Source organism: Ovis aries, chromosome 15, assembly GCF_016772045.2.
Source record: "Ovis aries strain OAR_USU_Benz2616 breed Rambouillet chromosome 15, ARS-UI_Ramb_v3.0, whole genome shotgun sequence".
In the NCBI taxonomy this organism is placed as follows: Eukaryota; Metazoa; Chordata; class Mammalia; order Artiodactyla; family Bovidae; genus Ovis; species Ovis aries.
Genome location: NC_056068.1, coordinates 17,062,918 through 17,075,595, shown reverse-complemented (window position 1 = coordinate 17,075,595; position 12,678 = coordinate 17,062,918). Strand labels below are relative to the sequence as shown.

General features: G+C 40.5%; 1 protein-coding gene across 6 annotated transcripts in view; it reads left to right on the top strand.

Moving 5' to 3' along the window:
- SLC35F2 (solute carrier family 35 member F2) overlaps positions 1 to 12,678 on the top strand; it is a 141,411-nt gene that overhangs the window by 103,280 nt on the left and 25,453 nt on the right. The window contains exon 2 of one of the 6 annotated variants that reach the window (XM_060399266.1): positions 5,592 to 7,054. The exons of 4 other annotated variants lie outside the window; for them this stretch is intronic. The gene's annotated coding sequence lies outside the window, so the exon portion shown is untranslated. Of the gene's footprint in view, positions 1 to 5,591; positions 11,367 to 12,678 lie in introns of all 6 variants that reach the window. One more of the 6 variants, XM_060399267.1, reaches the window with a different exon arrangement.

Here is a 12,678-nt window from a genome sequence, read left to right as displayed (position 1 = left end):
CAGTCTCTTGCTGCAGAGCACGGGCTCTGGGTGTGCAGGCCTCAGTAGTTGCAGCTCATGGGCCCAGTAGTTGTGGTGCACAAGCTTAGCTGCCCTGTGGCATGTGGAATTTTCCCAGACCAGGGATCTAACCTGTGTCCCTGCATTGGCAGGCAGATTCTTTACCACTGCACCATAAGGAAAGCCCTGCTTCACGGATTCAAACATACTAGAGGTATTTCAATCCAGTGTAGTTGCTCTTACTGATGCCTAGACGGTCTTTTTGTCATGACTTCACTAAAGTTTCTTGCCATTTGGTGTGACTGGAGTACCAGTCTTTTTCCTGCACCAGAAATCAATACATTAATATATTTTCTTACTTGTTTTATTCCACAATATGCATACAGTTTCAAAATAATATCTACACTACCTCTCAAGGTGTTTAAGGCATTTTGCAGTTCTTATTGGTCCTATAGTGTATTCTATTAAGAATTTACTATCAAATTAGTGTATTTTTTAAAAGTTTATTTATTTCTAATTGAAGGATAATTGCTTTACAACACTGTGTTGGTTTCTGTCATACATCAGCATGAATCAGCCATAGGTATACATTTGTCCCCTCCCTCTTGAAACTCCCTCCCACCTTGCACTCCAACCCACCATTCTGAGTTGTCACAAATTAGTATGTTTTAAAGTCATTTGAAATAATTCCTATTGGGTTTTGCCACCAACTTAAGACATTCTTCTAAGTTCATTTAACATTTTGTTTTTAATTTTATATGTAGCTTATTTTAAAATTAAAGTTTTGTTTTATAGTTCTGTAAAATGGTTCCTAAGACAAATCTATAAACCAAGGCATATGCAGACATAATATAGCTCTTACTTTTTCTCTCTTCTGACATATAGGTAGCTTTAGAAGCAGTTGCCTGTTTTCACTTAAAAATATTAACAAATGTAGGTACATGTTTTCATTCCTTACCCATTTTCCTCCATACTTATTTTTTAGTATATCTTGGCAGTCATTTTATAGAGTGTATAGAGATATTTGCTTTGCTTTTTATAGCTATATAGTACTCTTTTGTATTTATTAATCTAGTTCCCTGAGGTAGGAAGGCAGTGGGACATAACCTTTAAAAGAATGACAGCCATTGAGGACAGGATGGCAGATGATTGACTTCCACTAGACCTTAAGTCGCAGTATACACTCATTGTAGTAGATCAGCTAAATGACATGACTGTTCTGAGACTGGACCGTAAAAGACTGAAAAGTGGGCAGTGGCCCAATTCCTGGAAATCCACATCCCTTCCCCAAAATAGTTGGAATAATCTTCCCACTTATTAGCCTACGAGATTACCCACCCCTATAAAAACCAACAGCCCTGTACCCTAGTGCTTCTCATCTTCTGAGGTGGCCCATACTCTGTCTGTGGGGTGTTTTGCCCTGAGTAAACCTTCTTTCACTTTACCGTGGTTAGCGTTTGAATTCTTTCCTATGTGAAGCCAAGAACCCTCGCTTGGCAGCCATTCCAGACACTCACTTGAGACCTAGGATGTGACCATCCTCTCAGGCCCACTTTCTTTCCTGAAACACTATTGTGAGACATATACGATTTTCTCTTTAGACTTTACAAATAATACTGCAGTGAATAGCCTGTATATACACAATTGCACTCATCTCACATGCTAGTAAAGTACTGCTCAAAATTCTCTAAGCCAGGCTTCAGCAGTACGTGAACCGTGAACTCCCTGATGTTCAAGCTGGTTTTAGAAAAGGCAGAGGAACCAGAGATCAAATTGCCAACATCTGCTGGATCATGGAAAAAGCAAGAGAGTTCCAGAAAACATCTATCTCTGCTTTATTGACTATGCCAAACCCTTTGACTGTGTGGATCACAATAAACTGTGGAAAATTCTGAAAGAGATGAGAATACCAGACCACTTGACCTGCCTCTTGAGAAATCTGTATGCAGGTCAGGAAGCAACAGTTAGAACTGGACATGGACCAACAGACTGGTTCCAAATAGGAAAAGGAGTATGTCAAGGCTGTATATTGTCACCCTGCTTATTCAACTTATATGCAGAGTACCTCATGAGAAATGCTGGACTGGAAGAAACACAAGCTGGAATCAAGATTGCCGGGAGAAATATCAATAACCTCAGATATGCAGATGACACCACCCTTATGGCAGAAAGTGAAGAAGAGCTAAAAAGCCTCTTGATGAAATTGAAAGTGAAGAGCGAAAAAGTTGGCTTAAAGTTCAACATTCAGAAAACAAAGATCATGGCATCCAGTCCCATCACTTCATGGGAAATAGATGGGGAAACAGTGGAAACAGTGTCAGACTTTATTTTTGGGGGCTCCAGAATAACTGCAGATGGTGACTGCAGCCATGAAATTCAAAGACGCTTACTCCTTGGAAGGAAAGTTATGACCAACCTAGATAGCATATTGAAAAGCAGAGACATTACTTTGCCGACTAAGGTCCGTCTAGTCAAGGCTATGGTTTTCCAGTAGTCATGTATGGATGTGAGAGTTGGACTGTGAAGAAGGCTGAGTGCCGAAGAATTGATGCTTTTGAACTGTGGTGTTGGAGAAGACTCTTGAGAGTCCCTTGGATTGCAAGGAGATCCAACCAGTCCATTCTGAAGGAGATCAACCCTGGGATTTCTTTGGAAGGAATGATGCTAAAGCTGAAACTCTAGTACTTTGGCCACCTCATGAGAAGAGTTGACTCACTGGAAAAGACTGTCATGCTGGGAGGGATTGGGGGCAGGAGGAGAAGGGGACGACTGAGGATGAGATGGCTGGATGCCATCACGGACTCGATGGACGTGAGTCTGAGTGAACTCTGGGAGATGGTGATGAACAGAGAGGCCTGGCGTGCTGTGATTCATGGGGTCGCAAAGAGTTGGACACGACTGAGCGACTGAACTGAACTGAACTGAACATCTTTTGTATTTTTCCCAGATTAACTTTGGGGTATTTTCCTAGAAATAAAATTGCTAGAAATTGTACCTCTCCACACCATAAATAATGTATCATTTTTGCATTCTTGCCAGAAAGTGTCCGAAATGCTGTGCAGCTTTTTGAAGTGTGTCAAAAATAGCTCCTAAATAGCCCATGCATTGCTGCCACTAGTTCTATGGATTCAGAGTTGAGAGAGCTCAGAACTGGAAGCACTATGTAGAGCCTTGGACTGGAACAACGGACTGGTTCAAACTGGGAAAGGAGTACGTCAAGACCATATATTGTCACCCTGCTTATTTATCTTATATGTGAGAGAGTCAATTCCTAGGCAGGTTGATAGGAAGTCCGGTGGTCCCCAAGGAGAGAGGGGTCTAGGGTCCTCTAGGAGGAGATAAGTGTCTGGAATTCTCGAGGAGGAGGAAAGGACAAACTTTTTTTCCTCTACATTTCTTAGGATTATATAACAATAATGTATCCTGTTTGAGGACAGTTTCTGGAAAAAACCTTCTGGCTAACCTGTAATCTTAAAATGTAAATTATGGGAGTGGGTCTAGTAAGGTCTTTATAACCTCCAGACATTCTTTTGACTCACTGTAATAATTAAAAAGTATATAACTCCATTGCTAACACTAACAAGGGGGCACTCTTTCTGCCCTCTTCTGATGTCTATGTCAGAAGCTTTCTCTGTCTCTTTTATACTTTAATAAAACTTTTTTTACGCAAAAGCTCTGTGTGATCAAGCCTCCTCTCTGGCCCTGGAATGAATTCTTCTCCTCTGGAGGCCAAGAATCCTGGTGCCTTTTGTGGTTCAGCAACGACCTTTCATATGCAGAATATATCATGCAGAATGCCAGGCTGAATGAATCACAAGCTGGAATCAAGATTGCTGGAAGAAGTAGCACTAACCTCAGATATGCAGATGACACCACCCTTATGGCAGAAAGCAAAGAGGAACTAAAGAGCTTCTTGATGAAGGTGAAAAAGGAGAATGAAAAAGCTGGCTTTAAACTCTACATTCAAAAAACTGAGAGCTAAGCATCCAGTCCCATCACTTCATGGCAAATAGATGGGGAAACAATGAAAGTCTTAATTTTCTTGGGCTTCAAAATCACTGCAGATGGTGACTATAGCCATGAAATTAAACGACTCTTGCTCCTTGGAAGAAAAGCTCTGACAAACCTAGACAGCATATTAAAAAGCAGAGACATTACTTTGCCAACAAAGGTCTGTATAGTCAAAGCAATGGTTTTCCCAGTAGTCATGTATGGATGTGAGAGTTGGACCATGAAGAAGGCTGAGCACTGAAGAACTGATGCTTTCGAACTGTGGTGTTGGAGAAGACTCCTGAGAATCCCTGGGACTGCAAGGAAATCAAACCAGTCAATTTTAAAGGAAATCAATCCTGAGTATTCACTGGAAGGACAGATGCTGAAGCTGAAGCTCCAATACTTTGGCCACCTGATGTGAAGAGCTGACTCAATGGAAAAGATCCTGATGCTGGAAAATGTAGAAAGCAGGAGGAGAAGGGGATGACAAAGGATGAGATGGTTGGATGGCTTCACCAACTCAATGGACATGAGTTTGAGCAAGTTTCAGGATTTGGTGATGGACAGGGAAGCCTGGAGTGCTGCAGTCTGTGGGGTAGCAAAGAGTTGGATATGAATGAGCAACTGAACAACAGCTGTAGAGGCTTACAACTCAAAGTGTGGTCCAGCAACAAGCATCATAGGCATCCTCTGAAGTGAAGTGAAGTGAAGTGAAGTGAATTGAAGTTGCTCAGTCATGTCCGACTCTTTGCAACCCCATTGACTGTAGCCTACCAGGCTCCTCTGTCCATGGGATTTTCCAGGCAAGAGTACTGGAGTGGATTGCCATTTCCTTCTCCAAGGAATCTTCCCAACCCAGGGATTGAACCCAGGTCTCCCGCATTGTAGACAGACGCTTTACTGAGAGTGTTTAAATGAAGAATCTCAAACTTCTTTCCAAATCTACTAAATCAGAGCATGTAATTTAACAAGATTCTCAGGTGATTCATACCGGGCTTCCCCGGTGGCTCAGACAGTAAAGAGTCTGCCTGCAATGAGGGAGACAAGGATTTGATCCCTGTGTTGGGAACATCCCCTGGAGAAGGGAATGGCCACCCACTCCAGTATTCTTGCCTGCAGAATCCCCATGGATAGAGGAGCTTGGCAGGCTACAGTCCATGGGATCATAGAGTTGGATATGACTAAATGACTAACACTTCAAGATTTGAGAAGCTCTGGTCTAGAGTTGTGCTTTTTAGTATTTCTAACTACCAGCTGCATGGGGCTATTTAAATTAAAATGAATTTCAATGAAATAAAGTAAAAAATTCAGTTCCTCATTCACCCTACTAGCCACATTTCAAGTGCTCAATAGCCAGTTTTAAACATTTGCATTATTAGTAGCTTCTGTTGCACAGTGCTGGTCTGTGGCTACACTTCAGTGTGGTAGCCTCTAGCCATGCATGGCTATTTTAATTTAAATCGCAATTACATAACATTAAAATTTACATTCACAGTAGCCATATTTCAAGTGTTTAACTGCTACATGTGGCTGACACCAACATGTGGGTGCTGGTTATACAGAACATTTTTATCATCACAAAAAGTTCTGTTTTACAGCTCCGGTCAGGAGGTTTCCAGAAGTCTGGGTGAGCCAGAAGAAAGAAGGAAAGAAGATTCATTGAGTGTCTAAGGTTGCAGATACTTTTATACAGGTTGCATCAATTAATCCTTAAACCCATATAGGTGGTATTGCTGCTGCTGCTAAGTCGCTTCAGTCGTGTCCGACTCTGTGCGACCCCATAGATGGCAGCCCACCAGGCTTCCCCGTCCCTGGGATTCTCCAGGCAAGAGCACTGGAATGGGTTGCCATTTCCTTCTCCAATGCATGAAAGTAAAAAGTGAAAGTGAAGTCGCTCAGTCGTGTCCAACTCTTAGCGACCCCATGGACTGCAGCCTACCAGGCTCCTCTGTCCATGAATTTTCCAGGCAAGATATTACACCCATTAAAAAGAAAAAAGAAAGTTTTGAGAGACTAACTTATTCAACTTCATAATACTGAGAGAAAGTCTAAAGTTTTTTCCACTATGTTCAGAGGAGTACTCCTTTCCTGAAAGCTCTATCTGGGGTGCAATCTCTACCAGCCTTTTACAAAACAAAACAAAACCAAACACAACAAAACCCACTGTTTCTCACTTGCTTGCACCCGTTTTTCTATTGTTTCATGTTTCGGATTTAAATCCAGACCCCAGTTTTATCTAACTGAGCTCATATTCCTTTTACTGTAACATTCCTTGAGTTCACTTCAAAGGGTTTCTTATCTACAGTCTTTGTCTACCTTGCTTTTTAACATTATGGCATCTCAACTGTTAATTGCGCATTTTTCATTAATTTAGTAAACATTACTGAGCATCTCCTGTGAATGAGACATAATCCAGTGGGGGAAAAAGAAAATTACCTTTCCTTATTTGTCTTCCATTTAGAGTAATTATACACACACACACACACACACACACACACACACACACGCACACACACACCTTTCTATTCTTTGAAATTTGTCTTGCTTGGCCACTTTGAATATGCCTTTATTACATCAGAATGTTGGTTCCTCAAAACTGCTAGCTACTTATGTTTATTATAATTAGATGGATAAATTTCTGAATCATAGAAATGTAGATATGGAAAGAATATAACAGATCATCTAGGCTGCTACAATGTAAAGAAAATCTATCATTTATTTTTTAGCTTCCTTCCAGTCTAATTTAAAACACTAATATACATTGGATATTCTATGTGCTAAATATGAGGATTTATTCTTTTCAGATTTGTAATAGGATTTTTTATAGAAGTGCTCAAGTTATTATTCTCTCCCAAGTATTTACAGATGACAATTATGATAGATTTAAAAATCTCCCTAAGAAGATGGCTCCATAGAAGTCTTTAAGCTTTAATTCTAAATCCTGCCTTTAGCTGATAATGGGCAACCTAGCAGCATGGATCTGAGACATAACATTGTGTTTCTATAATGTTCCTGTCTTCTGGGAGCTTAGAGTCTTGCAAGAAAAACCATAAGCAGCATGGTGGGTGCTAGGATAGAGGCATGTGGGTATTTTTTTCAAGACACACAGTAAGAGCATCTTTAGAGAAGAAGGCCTGGGACCATGAAATACATGGGCCTTTAAAGTTCTAAATTCTTCGTGTATAACACATATTGGGGGGCTTCCCTGGTGGCTCAGAAGGCAAAGAATCTACCTGAAGTGCAGGCAACGTGGGTTTGATTCCTGGGTCCAGAAGATCCCCTAGAGAAGGGAATGGCTACCTACTCCAGTATTCTCACCTGGAGAATTCCATGGACATAGGAGCCTGGTGGCCTGTAGTCCATGGGGTTGCAAAGAGTCAGACATCACTGAGCAACTAACACACACACGCAAGTAAATAGTAGCACATATTAGGCACCCAAGAAACTTTAGTAAGTTCTTGACCAAAGAGTTTACTGACTGAATAAATGAATAAGAGAAATTATAGTTTCATTGGAAAGCATATGAATAAGTATGAGTTTTAGAAAGGACGGGATATTAAAATACACACTTCCGGTTTTCTGGAAGAAGGAAGGGAGGAAATAAAATGGCCTGCAATCTTTTCTTCCTTTATTCCTTAAATTGTTAAATTTGTACAATATATCCAATGAGTAATGTGGTCAGAATGAGTAATGTGGTTAGTTTCATTTCTACCAGTTTCCCCACCCCTACCCCTGATGACCATGCCTTATTTGTTCTGCTTCATGCTGTGTAGCCCAGCTCTCACAGCATGAAGCTGCCTTGGGAAACACGTCTTGGAGCTGGATCATATCCTGTCATTGAAGTTCACTTCAGTAGAGGTTCCGTTTGAAAAATAGTGACAGGATATGTCCCATGGTTAGATGCACGTTGCTTCTGGCAACTTCCCTTAAAGAGGACAGGCTTTATTATGGTATAGAGAGAGTCCCTGTGTTTAACTCAGAATTCATATGGACTAGGAATTTGTGAAGTTCAAATGCTTGCATATGAAGCCATAAGTAACAAAAGTTATTTTGTGGCCTTAGGTATCTCTCTGTACATGTCTGAGTCGTTTCCTCTTCTTTCTCCCTTGTGCGGCCTCCAACCCCTTCAGCTCCTCTTACTGTCTCTCTTTCTCACTTTTGTTCTTGCTCTTTTCCTCTTCCATTATAGATGAGGTCATTGTGATTTGGAGCCAAGAGAAGTGCATTGCTGTAACTTTAATCTCCATACTCAATATATGACTCCCTTTTTATTTTTTAGAAGATAGGTATACTTTATAGTGGGAGGATAACTTTCTTAAGTGTGCTATTTTAGAATGTAAATGGATCTCACCTGGTTGGCTTAGATGGTAAAGAATCTGCCTGCAATGCAGGAGACTGGAATATGATTCCTGGGTCCAGAAGATCCCCTTGAGAAGGGAATGGCAACCCACTACAGTATTCTTGCCTGAGAAATCCCATGGACAGAGGAGCCTGCCTACAGTCCATGGGGTTGAATGAGAATCAGACACAACCGAGTGACTAACACTTGAATGTCCTCCTTATTGCAAACATCAGACTTAAATTGAAGAAAGTAGGGAAAATCACTAGGCCATTCAGGTATGACCTAAATCAAATCCCTTATGATTATACAGTGGTAGTGGCAAATAGGTTCAAGGGATTAGATCTTATACACAGAGTGCCTGAAGAACTATGAACAGAGGTTTGTAACACTGTACAGGAGGCAGTGATCAAGACCATCCCCGAGAAAAAGAAATGCAAAAAGGCAAAATAGTTGTCTGAGGAGGCCTTACAAATAGCTGAAACGGAAGAGAAGAGAAAGGCAAAGGAGAAAAGGAAAGATATACCCATCTGAATGCAGAGTTCCAAACAATAGTAAGGAGAGATAAGAAAGCCTTCTTAAGTGAACAATTCTAAGAAATAGAGGAAAACAATAGAATGGGAAAGACTAGTGGTCTCCTCAAGAAAATTAGACATGCTAAGGGAACATTTCATGCAAAAATAGATACAATAAAGGACAATAAAGAAATAGTATAAACCTAACAGAAGCAGAAGATATTGAGAAGAGGTGGCAAGAATGCACAGAAGAACTATGCAGAAAAGATTTTAATGACCCGGATAACCATGATGGTGTAATCCCTCACCTAGAGCCAGACATCCTAGAGTGTGAAGTCACATGGGCCTTAGGAAGCATTACTATGAACAAAGCTAGTGGAAGTGATGGAATTTCAGTTGCGCTGTTTAAAATCCTTAAAGATGATGCTGTGAAAGTGCTGCACTCAATATGCCAACAAATTTGGAAAACTCAGCGGTAATCATAGGACTGGAAAATGTCAGTTTTCATTCCAATCCCAATGAAAGGCAATGCCAAAGAACGTTCACACTACCTCACAATTGTACTCATCTCACATGCTAGCAAGGTCATGCTTAAAATCCTCCAAACTAGACTTCAACAGTACATGAGCTGAGAACTTCCAGATATTCATGCTGGATTTAGAAAAGGCAGAGGAACCAGTGATTAAATTGCCAAAGTCTGTTGGATCGTAGAAAAAGCAAGGGAATTCCAGAAAATCATGTGCTTCATTGACTGCACTAAAGCCTTTGACTTTGTGGATCACAACAAACTGTGAAAAATTCTTCAGGAGATGGGAATACTAGACCATATTACCAGCCTCCCGAGAAAACTGTATGCCGGTCAAGAAGCAACAGTTAGAACCGATATGGAACAATGGACTAGTTCAAAATTGGGAAAGGAGTGCACCAAGGCTGTATATTGTTGCCCTGTTTATTTAACTTATATGCAGGGTACATCATGTGAAATGCCAGCCTGGATGAATCACAAGCTGGAATCAAGATTGCTGGGAGAAATAGCAATAACCTCAGATATGCAGATGATGCTATCCTAATGGCAGAAGGTGAGGAAGAACTAAAGAGCTTCTTGATGAAAATGAAAGAGGAGAGTGAAAAAGCTGGCTTACAACTCAGCATTCAAAAATCTGAGATCATTGCATCTGGTCCCATCACTTCATGGCAAATGGATGGGGAAACAATAGAAACAGTGACAGACTTTATTTTCTTGGGCTCCAAAACCCCTGCAGATGGTGACGGCAGCCATGAAATTAAGACACTTCCTAAAGCTGTGACAAACCTAGGCAGCATATTAAAAAACAGAGACATTACTTTGTCAACAAAGGTCTGTCTAGTCAAAGCTATGGTTTTTCCAGTGGTCGTGTACGGATGTGAGAGTTGGACCATGAAGAAGACTGAGCACCAAAGAACTGATGCTTTTGAACTGTGGTGTTGGAGAAGACTCTTGAGAGTCCCGTGGACTGCAAGGAGATTAAACCAGTCAATCCTAAAGGAAATCAACCCTGAATAATTCATTGGAAGGACTGATGCTGAAGCTGAAGCTCAAATACTTTGGTCACCTGATGTGAAGAGCCAACTCATTGGAAAAGTGCCTGATGCTGGGAACAATAGAGGCAGGAGGAGAGGGGGGCCACAGTGGATGAGATGATTGGATGGCATCACTGACTCAATGGATGTGAGTCTGAGCAAGCTCTGAGAGATTGTGAAGGCCAGGGAAACCTAGTGTGTTGCAGTCCATGGGGTTGTAAAGAGTCGACATGACTGAGTGACTGAACAATAAGAATATAAATTTGGGCTTATTAGAGGAATTTTCATTTGTGAACAGGGCTTAGTTCCACATTTCTTATTCTCATGTTTCAAATTTATAGTTGCTTTTGAGCCCATTATGGTGGGCAAAAAATGTTCTGAATTTAAAAAAAGTTTCAGCTCCTTTATTAACTTTTTGGTGCCCTGTATTTTGGACATCCAATGTCCTCCTGATATGTGGGAAGCAGTAGCAGAGAAATCGGTTTCTCTGGTAGCAGAGAAATCGGGCTAGACCCTTTCTTTGCTGACCGTAAAGTGAAGTGCATGGATGCTTTGAAGAAGGTGGCTTCTAATGTAAGGTCTGTTATAAAATCATAGAGAAGTGAAGGAGGGTGGGAAAAGGGGTGTGGGGATAGGTGAGTGAGGACGAAGAGGCACAGGAGTAAGAAGATAGCAGCTGTGAGAGATGACCTCACTTCCTATCCTAAGACCATGTTCTCCAGTGGGCACAGCAGATGCTTAATGGTCAGAGAATTTGCATACAATTGGCTCCTATGTTTTCTTAGGTGATATAGTCAGCTCTTCTGGCCAGTTTCCTCATTAAAAAAAAAATGGAGATTAACAACGAAGTCCAGCAAGTCTGAGACTTTGTTCCATGGAACAGAGTAAGAGAAGTTTAAAGAAAGGAAGCGTTCATTAAACAATGAAATACAAGAAAATTGGAACCATTTCCTTGCCAGGTACCCTTCCTCACATATTCCAGAGGGAAGTGTGTGGCTGGGAACAATGACTCTGAATGCACTTTTTCATTCTTTGGCTTTGGTCTATACACTTGTAGGTTCCCAGTTCATCATACTGGACCAAGTGGTGAATTTCTTTTGCTTAGGATAGGACAGCATAATTTCCAGAATCAATGCAAACTTGTCTCCTTCGGAAAGAAATGAGCGCAAGAGAGAGGTAGCAACCCACAGATCCAGTTTACCTCATCAGCCTGTGACGAGAAGAGCAGCCCTAGAAAGAATACTACTCTGTGAGAGCAAGTCTTGAGACTTTTGCTCACCTGGTTGGAAAATTCCTACAGTAGCCTAGTAAAATGTCTTTGCATCTGAACAGTTCTTGATACCATTTCTGCCTCTTGAAGGGTGAAATTTGCCTCATTTTCTTCCATTTGAATGTAACAGAGTAGGCTATATGGAGCAATATAACCCTTTAAAGAGAATTTTAGCAAAATAAGTAAAGCTGAAGACATGTTCTAAAACCAATTATTCTATTAAATACATCTCTAAAGCAAATGATTCCTTTAAACTTCATGACATAAATAGAAGTTTGCAGGATACTATGAGTTCACTGCTTTCAGAAGATGTCTAGGTGGTACCCATCAGGCCATCCTGAGTGCTGAGGAGATTATACATTACACATTAGTAACTCATTTGCACAAGTTTTATAAAACCTAGAAAAACTCTTAGATATGCATGTTGGGAAACATACATATGAATATTTATAGAGGCATTGTTTATAGAAGCAAAAAAATTTGGAATACAACCTAATAATCAATAAAAGAATGGGTACATGAAGTGTAATATAATACAGTAGTGGAAAGGAATAAACTAGAACTAATGTGTCATTATCAATGATAACCACGTTGATCAAAACAGCAAGTTGCAAAAAGTATACATATAGTGTGATGCTGTTTATATAAAAATTTTAAACAGTTAAAATAATTGTTTATATTGCACAGGGATACTTACATAAATATGAAAATATATGGAAATGCATGAGATGTTAAATTCCAAGTTCTAGAAGGTACTTATCTCAGGAGAGCTAAGATACTGGGGAGAACACAAGAGGGAATGTTGATGTCATCAGTATTTTACATCTTAAGCTGCCTGGTAGATACACAAGTACATGCTGATTATGCTTTGTACTTTGTTATATTTTAATATTCTATAAGAAATTTCAAAACTTAAAAATTAAACTGTGATGGGACTGCCCTGTTGATCCAGTGGCTAAGATGCCACACTCCCACGCTCCCAATACAGGGGGCCAGGTTCA